Consider the following 15,767-nt stretch of genomic DNA (forward strand, 5'->3'; position numbering starts at 1 on the left):
AGTGGGAAGTGTTTTCTGCATGACCACACATATTCCTGTTTAACATCTGTTATTCTGGCAGAGCTATCAGTGGCGCCCCCTTTCACTCTCTGAAATGTCCTATTTGGACCATAGATTATATTGACCACTGTAGTGATCACACTCAGCCCTCCTACTCCCACCTCAGTTCTAGAATGGGAGAGCAGTGCTATAATAGGTGGCACTGTTTTTCCCTCCGTGCTGCTCTGAAACAGGCGGAGGTGGGGTGTTTCTACCCTGTTCTCCGAGTCCCTGGGCCTTTACAGAGTTCCTGCCTGAGATGGCTGCAGCCTGCCTCCTGGTGGGCTGCTGAGTCAGGGAGAGCTGGGGGCCGTTCACCCCCAAATGATCTTTCTCTGCGAGGTCCAAGAAGTCCTGGGAATAACCAGCCATGACTCTCTCCCTAAACGTGGGCAAAATGTATTTTCAGAGAGTGAGGCTGTGTCTCTGGGAATGGCTGAGGCTCCGGGGTGAGTCACTTTGAAATCCCTCCCGGGGTGAGCTGGAGCTTCTTGGGTCTGTTTATGATCATGCATTCCGAATAAACCCCCAAGCGTCAGGAAATTGCCTCAGTTCACATTATGCCGGGCAGAGTTTACTGCCGGGGCTGGAGGTAGCAGTAACCATTATTGGTCAGTACATTGGTCTCCAATGAAACCATATCTCCTTAACCACGAATGTGGGATCGGCCGAGGCGAGGCCTTTCTCTGGGACCGCCTCCAGTTAGCCGGGTCAGCAGCAGTAAGGGGGGGAGGGGTAAGACCAGGATAGGTGGTGGTTTCTCCAAAGGTGGTGCCTGGGGCGGGGTGAGGTTGCTGGTCCCACCCTGTGGAGGGCTCCAGCTCAGAGGCTGATGCCTCCAGAGTCCAGAAGTGACACAGGGCTAGGACTGCTGACTTGGGAAATCCCTCCTTGTCCCCCCCCACCACGCTTGGTGTCAGCCCAGCGTGAGCTGTGGATATAGTGAAAACAGAGCTGGGTGGCAGCTTAGGGACCACTGAGATACAGGGAGGGAAGTGAGACAAGTCAGCAGGGGCGGCACAGGGTTTCAGATTTAGTTGGTTCTTATTTATTTCTTTTGTATTAAAAACATTTTTGGTGGGGTTTTTTTCCCCTTATTTCTAAATTTTGTAGAAATTTTAGAGAACAGAGATCAACAAAAGGAATAGAAATCACGCCAAATCCATCACCCAGCTGTAACAGCTAATAGCATCTTGGTGTCTTTTTCTCTAGTGTCCTAATATTGCTGTTACATATAAAGTTCCTGAAAACAAACAGGATCGTACTGTAAGTACTGTTTTGTGACCTGTGTTTTACACTTAATATGCGTTGAAGACCCAGGGGTTGGTTGTAGAGAGGAGAAGGAGATCGGTGAGTAATTACTCAAGGTGCACGGATCATTTGTCCTGACTGAGAAAACTGCTAATTAATTAAGGTAACAAATATATGTCATGTGCCTTGGAGAGTATTGGTATATAGTCAGCACTAGATACTTTTCTCACATAATCCTCCAATAACAGATAATTATCAAAGACATGGAAGGTCTTTTTGTGGAAGGTGGCTTTGTAATGCAACAGTTAAGAGTAGCTCCTCTGATTGTTTGTATGCACTGGATAAGTCCAGTCTGATTTTAAAGCAAAGTCCCTGCTTTATGCCCTAAGACCACAGATGAAACTTTCGTTTGGGATAGGCTCATTGTGATCATTTCAGGGAGGGAAGGAACAAGAGCGATGCTTTGGATAAGATGAGGCTTTCTGAAAGGATGAATGAAAACCAGGTCTCTCTGTGTAGGTTAACTGCCAAGTAGCTAAGGAGATTGCTTGTCTAATGCTAGAGAAAGTCAAGGCTAATACTTTGCAACAGATAGGTAGAAAGGTCACAAGACACAGCTGAGAAAGATGGATGGTGAAATATGGAACAGTTTTCTCCCCCAGTATTGATTTTTAAAAAGTAACTTCCCGGGAGGAGTGCACGCTGTGAACAACCCTAAATGAAGTTATAACTTTCCATGTTTGCATTGCAGTAAAACTCCTGTAATTGCATCCCTCAGCTGCAATTTGGGGCCACACCCAGGCCCGCAGTGGTGCCAAAAGGCAGGAACTCTGGTGCTGTACTGGCACAAGCTGGGTTCAGATTTCTCGAGGGACAGCTGGATAGAACTCAGGATTTGGAGCCACAGACGGGGGTTCAGGTCCTGGCTCTCCCACTGACTCGTGCCTCATAGCGTCCCACTAGTGCGTTTTAATCACCACTTTACAACCTGTAGAGTGGGTAACAATACCTACTTCACAGGGTTAACACAAGCGTTAAATGAATTGAGGTATAGCTTTTAGCAGTTTGGCGCATAGACTGTAGCTGTGATTGTTGTTGTTAACTCCAGTAGTTGAATGAAGTGCTCAGAAATACAGCTTCCCCTTAGACTAGAAATTCCTGCCTGTCTGTGAGAAATGGGGTCACGACGGCTCTCCAACATCCTGGTTCTAGCAAGACGGTTTCTGTCACTTGATACCACCACAGCTCCCTGCCTCATTTCCACAGACTTTCAGAGTTGGGAAGTTGCCGGCATTATAGATTAGCCCATGTGGGGTAGTGGCTAAGAGTACATGTCTGGATCCAGCTTGCCTGGTTTGAATCCCAGATCTGCCTCTCACTGGCTGTGTCACCTAGAGGAAGTCCCTGAAACTCTCTGGGCCACTGGTTAATTTAGATCACAGAAGGCCCTTTGTATTCAATCTGTCTTGATCTCAATCAGTCCTTCTCTCCAGGCTATATAAATACATATGATAGATATATACTATTGGTTATAGGGGTTCACTGACTGCAAGAATTACTATCAGCTACTCCCACAAATATTTTTTGGCCATCTAATAAACACAAGGCCCTGGGGATTCAGAGATGAAAGCCCTTGTCCTCAGTGAGCTCTGCTGGATTCTTTCCATAAAGCGCCAAGATAGATGTCCCATCTGTGTGTGGTCATAGAATTCAGAATATGCCACTGTCTTACACCAGACATTCAGGGAGAATATCCAGAAGAAGGTAAAGTTTGAGATGAATCCGTGTATTAGCCAGGTCTCATTTGGTTCGGACAGAAATCCAACCCAAATAAGCCTAAGAGAAAAAGGAGAACTTATTGACTCATGTAACTGGGAAATTCAGGTGTTCACTTCAGATTTGGCTAGATCTACGAGTCATAATATAATCAAGGTGCTCTCTTTTCCTTTCAGTTCTCTCAATTCTTTTTCCCTCTCACTCACTCTCTGTGGCAGACAGGCTTTCTCACCTTGCCCAGGGAAGAGGGCTACATGCATGTCCTGGTTTGGCCTCCTTAGTGGAAAAAAGAACTTGGCTTTCTAAATGTCCACAGGCCAGTTCTGGGGGACGATTCTGATTATCAGCAGATAAACAAATAAATGTGTTTCCCCTATCCGAAAGAGTGCTCTTTTTGTTGAGTGCTGTATTAGCAATGCCTAGAACAGTATGACCTAGAACAGCACACAATAAGTTCTCAGTAAATATTTATTAGCTGAACGAACCAGCTACATTTTGGCCATGTGCCCACTTCATAGCTAGGGGAGTGGGGTTTGCTACCTAAAGAAGTAGATTGATGGATAAATGTTCTCAGCACCACAAACCATCATTACCGCTGCAGTCCTGAACCACGAGGAAGACTTGGCCGGGAGCAGAGGAGCGGAAACTTCCCGGGCATGGGGAACAGTATGTGTAAAGGGCTGCAAGTGGGAGGCGGTGGGAACTGTGGGTAACTTGGTACATATGCGAGGGATACTGAATGACAGGAAGACAGGGTGGAAAATGGGCTTCTGGAGGATCTTGGGTTGGGATCTCTGATGTTGCCTTTTGCTCCTCCAGCCCCACCCTGGACCTTCTGCATCCTGCTGTCTGCCCTGGGAGGCGGCCCAGCACAGGCCGTGTGAATGGTCTCCCCTGCTGTCTAGTTTCTGGTTGGGTTTGGCCAGTGTGGGTTGGTAAGAGGTGGGAGGGAGGGAGGAGAGTAAGGTTGGGGCGTTTATTTTTCTGGCTCCCTCCTGGCGGGGCTATCCTGGCCCTATGATGAGGTAAGAACAGAAATTGAGGGTAGGAGTTAATTTGACAGATACTTTATATCTGTTACCTGTTGAATCTAATAATAAAAAAATTGGGGCTTGTGTTTTATGTGTTTTCAAATTTCATTTTCTCCCAATAATTTTTTTTTTTTTTTAAACATCTTTATTGAAGTATAATTGCCTTACAATGGTGTGTTAGCTTCTGCTTTATAACAAAGTGAATCAGTTATACATATACAATATGTTCCCATATCTCTTCCCTCTTGCATCTCCCTCCCTCCCACCCTCCCCATCCCACCCCTCTAGGTGGTCACAAAGCACCGAGCTGATCTCCCTGTGCTATGCGGCTGCTTCCCACTAGCTATCTATTTTACATTTGGTAGTGTATATATGTCCATGACACTCTCTCACCCTGTCACATCTCACCCCACCCCCTCCCCATATCCTCAAGTCCATTCTCTAGTAGGTCTGTGTCTTTTTTCCCGTCTTGCCACTAGGTTCTTCATGGCTTTTTTTTCCCTTAGATTCCGTATATATGTGTTAGCATACTGTATTTGTTTTTCTCTTTCTGACTTACTTCACTCTGTATGACAGACTCTAACTCCATCCACCTCATTACAAATACCTCCATTTCATTTCTTTTTATGGCTGAGTAATATTCCATTGTATATATGTGCCACATCTTCTTTATCCATTCATCTGTCGATGGACATTTAGGTTGCTTCCATGTCCTGGCTATTGTAAATAGAGCTGCAATGAACATTTTGGTACATGACTCTTTTTGACCTATGGTTTTCTCAGGGTATATGCCCAGTAGTGGGATTGTTGGATCGTATGGTAGTTCTATTTGTAGTTTTTTAAGGAACCTCCATACTGTTCTCCATAGTGGCTGTATCAATTTACATTCCCACCAACAGTGCAAGAGAGTTCCCTTTCCTCCACACCCTCTCCAGCATTTATTGTTTCTAGATTTTTTGATGATGGCCATTCTGACCGGTGTGAGATGATATCTCATTGTAGTTTTGATTTGCATTTCTCTAATGATTAATGATGTTGAGCATTCTTTCATGTGTCTGTTGGCCATCTGTATATCTTCTTTGGAGAAATGTCTATTTAGGTCTTCTGCCCATTTTTGGATTGGGTTGTTCGTTTTTTTGTTATTGAGCTGCATGAGCTGCTTGTAAATCTTGGAGATTAATCCTTTGTCAGTTGCTTCATTTGCAAATATTTTCTCCTATTCTGATGGTTGTCTTTTGGTCTTGTTTATGGTTTCCTTTGCTGTGCAAAAGCTTTTAAGTTTCATTAGGTCCCATTTGTTTATTTGTGTTCTTATTTCCATTTCTCTGGGAGCTGGGTCAAAAAGAATCTTGCTGTGATGTATGTCATAGAATGTTCTGCCTATGTTTTCCTCTAAGAGTTTGATAGTGTCTGGTCTTACACTTAGGTCTTTAATCCATTTTGAGTTTATTTTTGTGCATGGTGTCAGGGAGTGTTCTAATTTCATACTTTTACATGTATCTGTCCAATTTTCCCAGCACCACTTATTGAAGAGGCTGTCTTTTCTCCACTGTATATGCTTGCCTCCTTTATCAAAGATAAGGTGACCATATGTGCGTGGGTTTATCTCTGGGCTTTCTATCCTGTTCCATTGATCTATATTTCTGTTTTTGTGCCAGTACCAAACTGTCTTGATTACTGTAGCTTTGTAATATAGTCTGAAGTCAGGGAGCCTGATTCCCCCAGCTCCATTTTTCGTTCTCAAGATTGCTTTGGCTATTCGGGGTCTTTTGTGTTTCCATACAAATTGTGAAATTTTTTGTTCTAGTTCTGTGAAAAATGCCAGTGGTAGTTTGATAGGGATTGCATTGAATCTGTAGATTGCTTTGGGTAGTAGAGTCATTTTCACAATGTTGATTCTTCCAATCCAGGAACATGGTATATCTTTCCATCTATTTGTATCATCTTTAATTTCTTTCATCAGTGTCTTATAATTTTCTGCATACAGGTCTTTTGTCTCCTTAGGTAGGTTTATTCCTAGATATTTTATTCTTTTTGTTGCAATGGTAAACGGGAGTGTTTTCTTAATTTCACTTTCAGATTTTTCGTCATTAGTGTATAGAAATGCAAGAGATTTCTGTGCATTAATTTTGTATCCTGCTACTTTACCAAATTCATTGATTAGCTCTAGGAGTTTTCTGGTAGCATCTTTAGGATTCTCTATGTATAGTATCATGTCATCTGCAAACAGTGACAGCTTTACTTCTTCTTTTCCGATTTGGATTCCTTTTATTTCTTTGTCTTCTCTGATTGCTGTGGCTAACACTTCCAAAACTATGTTGAATAATAGTGGTGAGAGTGGGCAACCTTGTCTTGTTCCTGATCTTAGTGGAAATGGTTTCAGTTTTTCACCATTGAGGACAATGTTGGCTGTGGGTTTGTCATATATGGCCTTTATTATGTTGAGGAAAGTTCCCTCTATGCCTACTTTCTGCAGGACTTTTATCATAAATGGGTGTTGAATTTTGTCGAAAGCTTTCTCTGCATCGATTGAGATGATCATATGGTTTTTCTCCTTCAATTTGTTAATATGGTGTATCACATTGATTGATTTACGTATATTGAAGAATCCTTGCATTCCTGGGATAAACCCCACTTGATCATGGTGTATGATCCTTTTAATGTGCTGTTGGATTCTGTTTGCGAGTATTTTGTTGAGGATTTTTGCATCTATGTTCATCAGTGATATTGGCCTGTAGTTTTCTTTCTTTCCAATAATTTTTAATTGTATTTTACAGAAGTACTAGTCTGAGAAGAATTAGATTTAAAAAAAATCAAACAAAATGAAAACAAAACCCACAAATCTGGTCCTTCAGCAGAGATGGCTGGAGAAGCCCCACTCTCTTTTTTTGGGTTCTGATGCCCTCTCCCTGCACCCATCCTGACGGGCACAAGGGTGGAAACAGCTCCCTGGCTACAAATCCCGAGGGACCTCACTGTGCCTGTGGTTCCCCCAACCTGGCCCACCTTTGTACATAAGCCCTTCGTGAATTATCCTCACTTGACCATGTCATCTGCTTTCCCTTGGGCCGCTGACTGACACAACGTAAACTCAAAGGGGTGCAGAGCCACTGAAGGAATTTACGCGTGAATGAGAGGAGACTGTAGCAGCTTGGGTGAGCTATGGATTGGAGAGAAGACTCCAGACAGGCTGACCAAGGCCAGGGCCAACTAACTTCAGCAAGGGAGGGTGAGGGCTTGAATTAAGGCACTAAGGAAGGAGAGGAGGGGAAAAATTCATGAATATTTAGGATACTGTATGTCAGGCAAACAGAAACCACTATATAAATAGTGCAGGCAGAAAGGAATTGAAAATTGCAGAGGTTGGCAAACTATGACCTGTGAGCCAAATTCAGCCCACTGCCTGTTTTTTTTTTTTTTAAATTAACTTATTTATTTATTTTTGGCTGTGTTGGGTCTTCGTTTCTGTGCGAGGGCTTTCTCTAGTTGCGGCAAGCGGGGGCCACTCTTCATCGCAATGCGTGGGCCTCTCACTGTCGCGGCCTCTCTTGTTGCGGAGCACAGGCTCCAGACACGCAGGCTCAGTAATTGTGGCTCACGGGCCCATTTGCTCCGCGGCACGCGGGATCTTCCCAGACCAGGGCTCGAACCCGTGTCCCCTGCATTAGCAGGCAGATTGTCAACCACTGCGCCACCAGGGAAGCCCCCACTGCCTGTTTTTATAAATAAAGTTTTATTGGAACACAGCCATCCTCCTCCATTTCTGTATTGTCTAGGGCTGCTTTTGCGCTACAACGGCAGAGCTGAGTAGTTGTGACAGAGACCGAACGTGGCCCTCAAAGGCTAAAATATTGACTAGCTGGCCCTTTACAGAAAAAACTTTACCAACTCCTGGAACATTGGGAAGTTGGTACGTACAGAACTCTAGGAATGGCTGGGGAAACAAACATCATGGACAAGTACTGCTGGTTTTCAGGGGATCAAGAGGCTACAGAAATTGCAGGAATACTGGCCCCATTGATCTCAGCATTTGCCCCATCAAATCAGGTGATTGCCTGCAAACCTATGCAAGCCTCATGTCCACAGACTGATATGCCAGCCATTGCCAAAGGGAAAGGGCTTCTCTTCCATCTTCAATCTGGTGCAAATGCCCCTCCCTCACTGGAAGACCTCGGATGAAACCAGCTGTCTTTTCCCAGCTTTCTTCCTTGATACAGAGGTGAGTATAGGAGGGACAGGGATACAGAAGCCCAGGGCTTTGGGGTGACTACAGTGGGTGGGCGATAGGGAGGCTGGGATGACTGCCAGGCTTGGGTGACTGTGACGGATGACAGTGCAGCCACGGAGAGGGAGGGGGGTGGAGGAGAAGATTCCGGACAGGGAGAGAGGCACTGCCAGCAGGTTAGTTTCCCAAATCCCTGCCAGCTGTGGGGTCTCAGCCAAGTTCTGTGGTGGGGTTTTACCCAGACTCCTTCACTCAGTGATATTCATGGAGTGAAACCATAAAGTAGTTTTGACATAAGAAAATTGGATTTACAAGCCTGGGATTAACATATCTTTCCAAGTTTATAGGCTAAAGCAAGTTATAAGTATTCCTTTTAAAGAAGACCTTCCAGGAAATGGAAAACATTGGCAATCTCTTTGGCCCAAGGGCCCTGTTGGCATGTGCAGTCCTGTGAATGGCAGAGAGAGGCCTGAAGCAAAGCAATGAGGTGAAAAGAGCAGAGTGGAGGGAGAGGTGGTGAGAGGCAGAGGGTGGAGAGGAGAGAAAGCGTTGCACCTGGGAGGACCTCATTAAAAAGGGCAGTGGTCACTTAATCCCTGTATGGGGGCAATGGGAGGACGTGGGGAAAGGGACAAGTACTGACCAGCCCTTGGCCTCTGCCCACCCCTGTTTACTATCTCAGTGGTCAGTCAGGGCCCTTCCTCCCAGAGTAGATGCCCTAGGTTGACTGGGGACCATCCACTGAAGTTTAACAAGATTGTGGCAGAAAACTCTCCCCACTCTATTTCTTCCTTATCTCAGCAAATGGAGGCCTTTTCACTCCAGCAAAGCTGATTTTATTGCTTACTTCCTCCAAATTGGTAATAGTGCAGCTTGTAAATCCATCCATACATCCTGCGAACCCACTGTATGTCTGACTAATTAGTGGTTGTCTTCTAAATGAGGAATGCCTTCTTATGGATTTTCTGTGCAAATACAATACTGTAGGTGCTTCAACATCAATAACTGTATAAACAATATAGTAATTTGAATGGTTGTGGTTAAAATGAAACTTTTCTAGAATCCAATTTATAAATCTAGGAAAAGTCTGTTATTTGTGACTAGGAACTATGTGTTCATTGTCAAAAGTTCCAAAAGATTTTCAAGATCGCATAGCAAATGAGACACGGAACTGGGATTTGAATTGCAGTCTGTTCTCACTGTGTCTTAGAAAAATTGTTGATATCAGGATTACTTTGGAAGGCTTCTCTTACTTGAGTGCTGTCATATTTCTTCTCAGGGGTAAAAGAAAAAGGAGCCATGCATTAGTCCAAGTTCTCTCATTTTCCAAGTAGCAAAAAAGCAATTTATTGGCTTATGTACTTAGAAGTTTGGGAAGGAGATCAGGCATGGCTGGATACAGAGGCTCACTTTCTTCCTCTCTTGTTCTTGCTGTGCGTTTCTTTGTGTTGGTTTCTTCCTCAGGTACACCACTTCACATGCTGACAAAATGGGGCAGGGTCAGGCTTACCTCTGGTCTTTAGAGCCCACAGTCCCTCTTTTCTAACTGTTAAAATGGCAAAAATCTGGGGAAAGATGTGATGATCCAAGCTGAGTTTGTGACTTTTGTTGAACCAGTCTTGGGGGAGAGGATTGGGTCAGCCCTGTGGGAGCCACTTGGACTAAGAATGGGGGTGGTGGTGGTGATTCTCCAATGAGATGCTGGGGTTAAAAACCTCTTTTTACTACAAGAATAAGAAGGGGGACACATCCTATCTTCTTCTCCATTGTCAACATTAGTCTACTTACTCACTCAGTCTCTGGCCGGCTGCTGGGGTCTTCAGGTGGGTAAGTTGGGTTCCCCCGTTGGAGGAGCTTAGACCCTAAGGGAGCCTGCGTTCTCAGGAATGGTCCTTTTGCACCCTCTCAAAGCATCCTCCCGACCAGGAAGGGGGACTGCAGCTCCCCCAGGATGCCTGCTGACACCAGGGATTCCTTCCAGGATCTGCCAACAAGAGCCCTTTCAGCTTCCCAGGGTCTCTTAGTAGGCTCTGTGACAGAGCCAGTGAAGTCCTGGCCCGTGGAGAGGGCGTGGGGAAGAGGAGAGCGCACCTGGCTGGGTCCCGGAGCTGGGCTGTGGGCGCCGCCTGCTGGAGAACTGGAGCGCCTGCGGATCTTCTTTTACAAACGGGGCCCAGTAAACGCTAGGTTTGAATTAACGCCAAGCTGTGCGTGTTTACCACCTGCACCTGATTAACTGGCAGCCAGGTGAGCGCTGAGTAAAGGAGCCAGAACTCCGCGTCTCTGGGAGCTTCTGCCCGTCTGTCCAGCCACCTTCCCCACCACCTCACACGGCACAAGGACCACAGGGACGGCGCCGCGTTCCCTTTCCTTACCAGTTCCTGAGAGGTGAGTCGGCTCAGCCATAATCACAATCATAATCAAAATAATATTAATTGGTATAATTTTGAGTACTTTGAGGCAGACACTTGGCTAGGGGCTTTGCACCCAGTTTCATACTTAATCTTCGTGATCACCATACGGGAGGGCATTTTACTTGTGTTTTGTGAAGGACTGAGACTTAAATTAGGGAAGTAACTTGCCCAGCGCACGTGGCTAGGAAGCGACAAGGTCAGGCCAGAGCCACAAGAGGGCGCACCTCCTTTTGCAATACTGTCCTATGAGTCTTCCTTTTCCTTGGGGAAAACCCACAATGTTTTTTTTTTTGTTTTTTTTTTTTAAATTTATTTTGGCTGTGTTGGGTCTTCGTTTCTGTGCGAGGGCTTTCTCTAGTTGCGGCGAGCGGGGACCACTCTTCATCGCGGTGCGCGGGCCTCTCACCATTGAGGCCTCTCTTGTTGCGGAGCACAGGCTCCGGACGCGCAGGCTCAGTAATTGTGGCTCACGGGCCTAGTTGCTCCGCGGCATGTGGGATCTTCCCGGACTGGGGCATGAACCCGTGTCCCCTGCATTGGTAGGCGGATTCTCAACCACTGCGCCACCAGGGAAGCCCCCACAATGTATTTTGACAAATGTTAAGAACCCACATAAACACAGTATGTATGTATGTATGTATGTATGTGTTTATTTATTGGAGGAAATGGACAGCATTGGGAATATGGGCTGTAGGTAGGATGAACACGTTTCTGGAACTGGAAATTAGACTACATCTGCTGTGACAGGAGGCAGAATTTTTGAATTTAGGAGTCTTGTACAATCTGGGATGTTAGTCATCGGTACCGTATGGCAGGAAACTGTAAAGCCACGAGAGGCCTTGGTGAGTTATGGCTGGCAATCCGCACCGTGTGCATATGCATGCAAGCTGCACACTGACCTAGAGCGTCCTCGCAGGCTAGTGCTGGGTTCTCCCTTGCCCTGATAACACCTAGGATTAAAGTCTGGGGTAGCTGCTTTCCTCTGTCTGAGGTAACCTAAAGGCACCAGTCTTCCTCTTTTTCTATTTCCCTCTCCCAATTTTCGTTGCTCCCAACTCTTGATCTGATTGAGGGGTGTCTAAATTACGTATTTGTTACAGAGGAGAATATTGCTATTGGCCATTTCTGATTGCCTCATTTCAACAGGCCATTTCTGATTGTAAGTAACCACCTCTAGTTTCTAATTATCAATCGATTTAAAGTGATAGTTTTTAAACCTTCATTAAGGAAGTTTGTATCCACTGATTCCCCCCCCACCAGACTTTAGGCTTCTGGAGGGCAAAGATCTATCTACTTTATGCAATGAAGCCTTACTATGTTCTGTGTTGAGTTTTGATGCTGGGCAACTGCATATCTGTGGTTCCCAAACCTGGTGGTACAGACAATCAACTTTTTTTTTTTTTTCTTTTTAAAGCCTTTGCCTGGGGATTCAGTCTAGATCACTTTGGGCTGAAGCCTGGCAATCTGTGTTACATGAACAGGTGGTGCCCATCCCTGTGGTATCTACCTCTGCTGCACCAATATCTCCCCCAGCTCTTATTATGGCTTCATGGGGCGGGGTGGGGTGGAGGTTCCCTATGACGCTGGGAGAAGAGCTTGGGTCTGTTGGCAGGGGTTGAAATGGACTGCTGTCACACTACTGCCCCACTCAAGAGTGGCCTTAAGGACTGTGATGAGGGAGATAATCCCAATAGGCAGAGCTGTGAGTGGTACCCTTGTTTGTCCATTTCATATGGAAGGAGAGGTGGCCTGAGGTAGTTTCCATGGACTCCTGGGCAGTGGTGAATAATTTGGTTAGGTGTCTGGAAGGAGCAGGAGTGGAAGATCCAAGACCAGGAGTCTGGGGAAGAAGCGTGTGATTGAACTGTGGGAGTGGGCAGATCTTTATGTTGACCATCAATACCCAGCAGAGGGGTCACTCAACAACCAGGTAGTCAAGATGACTCGTCTGATGAATGTCTGTCAACCTGTGCTCTCGGCAGTCCCTGTGCTTGCACAATGGGCCCATGGATGGAGGAGCTACAGCAGCAGGGATAGAGGCTCTGCATGGGCTTCCTCTGCCCAAAGCTAGTCCAGTTATTGTCACTTCTGAATACCTGATGTGTTAACGGCAGAGATAAAAGATGAACTCTTGATATGGTACCATTTCTCAAGAAGTCCAGCCATACATTTGTCACCAAGTTGATGCCCTCAGGCCTTTATCACCCTATATGGGACAGTGATTCATCCTTTTTGGAACTGATCCCACCAGATATTCATTGGCCTTTCCTGCGCCTCTGCTAATATCATCCCAGTGTTCACAGAGTGCTTGTTTACTGTCATGGGAGCCTACCTAACAGCTTTTCAGACCAGAAACCTCATTTTACAGTGAAGGAGGTGTGGTAATGGGCATATGAGCATAGAATCCTCTAGGCTTACCATATCCCACATCACCTGGGAGTGAAATAGAAGGTTGGGCTGGCCTATGGGGCCTTTTACCCCTCAGCTGGAATCAGCTGGCCATTGACATCCTTGAGCTAGGGCCTTCCTTCCAGGGCACGCAGGGACTCTGGGTGCTGGTGTTTCCGTAGAGGAGGCCAGAGGCCAGATGAGTAGGAGTGCAGGTCTGGGAGGGTGTGATCCGGGGGACACTGGATGTCTAGGAGCAGGGGTAATGGGGGAGCATAATGGGGATGGAAGAGGGTGGCAAACCACCAAACAAAATCCAGAAACTGGTCTCTGGATCCCCTTTCTGGTGATTCTGACCAGTGAATCTGAGGGAGGACTTAGGAATCTATACTTTTAAAAGGCTCTTGAGTAAGTTGGGTGCTCTTCCAGGTTTGGGAACCATATGGGGGTGGAAAAAGGACGGAACATGGAACAGAAAGAGGCAAGTGTGGGTCCTGGCTTCACCACTTGCCCAAGGTGACCACCCTTTACGGACAGTTACTGGCTTACTGGTTTATAATCTTCTCATTTATAAAATTGGGCTTATGATATCAAATGGGATAATAGTGTGTGAACCATTATTACATGAGTTAATATACTTAAGGCATTAAGTGGTGTCTTAAGGTAAAGTGGTATCTGATAAGCACAAGAGCGCTATTAAAGCATTAGTCATTTTAATGTGAATTAATGTTATTGTTAAAAAGTTTGGGGCACAGAAAAGGGTCTGTCTGATGAGGGCCAAAGACATACCTGAATTCTTCCTGCTTGTTAGCTCTTCCAGAACCCAGCCCTGAGGGCCAGAACTACCATGTCTTTCCTCCAATTTTTCGGGGAAATAATTTCAAACTTACAAAAAGGTTGCAAACATAAAATAGTGCAAGTAGCACCTATATACCATTTACTGAGATTCACCATTTGGAACATTTTACTCCGGTTTACTGTATCACTCATGGTCTTTATCTTTCTTCCTCACTCTCTAAATATATGGAATCTTTGTACATACATATTTATATACATATACATACATTTATATACATGCGTACATATACATATATTTATACATACTATATATATGTGTGTATATACATTTCTTTTCTGAATAATTTAAGGGTAAGTTACATGCATCATGGTCTTTAACCCTAAATACTATATTACACTAAATACTGAACTACAATATTAGGTGTACTACAATAGGGATAGTCTCTTATGTAACCACAGTACAGTTATCAACCTCACAAATTTACAGTGATACAGTATTTTATCTAATCTACTGTCCATATTCCAATTTTATCAGCTGTCTTTTCTAGCACTTTTCCCCTTCTAGTATAGAATCTAGTCTAGTGTCAGGTATTACATTTAGTTGTCATGTCTCTTTAGCTTTCATTAATCTGGAACATTTCCATAGCTTTTCTTTGTCTTTTGTAACACATCTTTTTCCCAGCTTTACTGAGACATAATTGACATATAATGTGATGTAAGTTTAAGAGGTACAAAGTGTTGATTTGATACACTCATCTATTGCAAAATGATTACCACCATAGTTAGCTAACTCTTGCATCACATCACATAATTACCATTTCTTTTTTGTGGTGAGAACATTTAAGATCTACTCTGTTAGCAACTTTCAATTATATAATAAAGTGTTATCGACTATAATCACTATGCTGTACATTAGATCCCCAGAACTTATTCATCTTCTAACTGGGAGTTTGTACCCTTTGACCAACATCTCTTCTTTCCCCCCACCGCCCATCCCCTGGTAACCACCATTCTACTCTCCGTTTCTGTGAGTTTGGCTTTTTAAGTTTCCTCATGTAAGGATATCATACAGTCCGTGACTTAATTTTCTTGATTTCTCTGTTTGTGTTCCTTCTGGTCTCTCGATGCATTCTTCCAACCTCAGCTCAAGAACTAAAGGCCGAGAGCAAGTGTGCTGTGTTGGAGAAGGGTGCGTGGGGAGGGAGAACATGGGCGAAGGTGCAGAGGTGGAAACCAGGGAGACGTGCAGCTGTGTTTGGAGGGTCTTCGAGCCTGTTCTCAGGAATGTAAGGTCCATAGTGAGTGCACAATTATAACCTTTTCCTCTGGGTCCTGAGAAGTGCCTCTGCGGTCCAGGGAATGTTAAGCTTGTGGTTGTGTATGTGTGTGCGTGCAAGTTATGAGTACAATCTTGCTTCTCTCCTTGAAAAAGTAAACCATCATTGAAAATATTATTTATTTAGCCCCAATTTGAGGCCTCTGAACTGCCATTTCTTCATAATAGAAATGTAATAATAATATAAAAAAATGGCAACAATAATGATAATTGCCCCCCCCCAGTACTATGAGGATAAAATGAGATAATGTTCTCCAAAGTGCTTTGTAATCCAAAAAGAGCTATTATTATACTGCATGTTGCTAAATACCAGTTATTATCACTGCCGTTATCACTTTCCCCTTGTATGTTAAAGAGAGTTTATGTGATGTCAGTCTTCATTTCAGACAGTGTGTAGACACAGCCTTAACATTTCCTCCTAATTTCTTGGGGGAGACAACTAACTTGAAGTGAGGATCTACCATGTTCCAGGTGCTTTACATATATCGCCTTGTTGTAACTAAAAACAA

This window comes from Balaenoptera borealis (assembly GCF_965194805.1).
Source record: "Balaenoptera borealis genome assembly, chromosome: 3".
NCBI classification, from domain to species: Eukaryota; Metazoa; Chordata; class Mammalia; order Artiodactyla; family Balaenopteridae; genus Balaenoptera; species Balaenoptera borealis.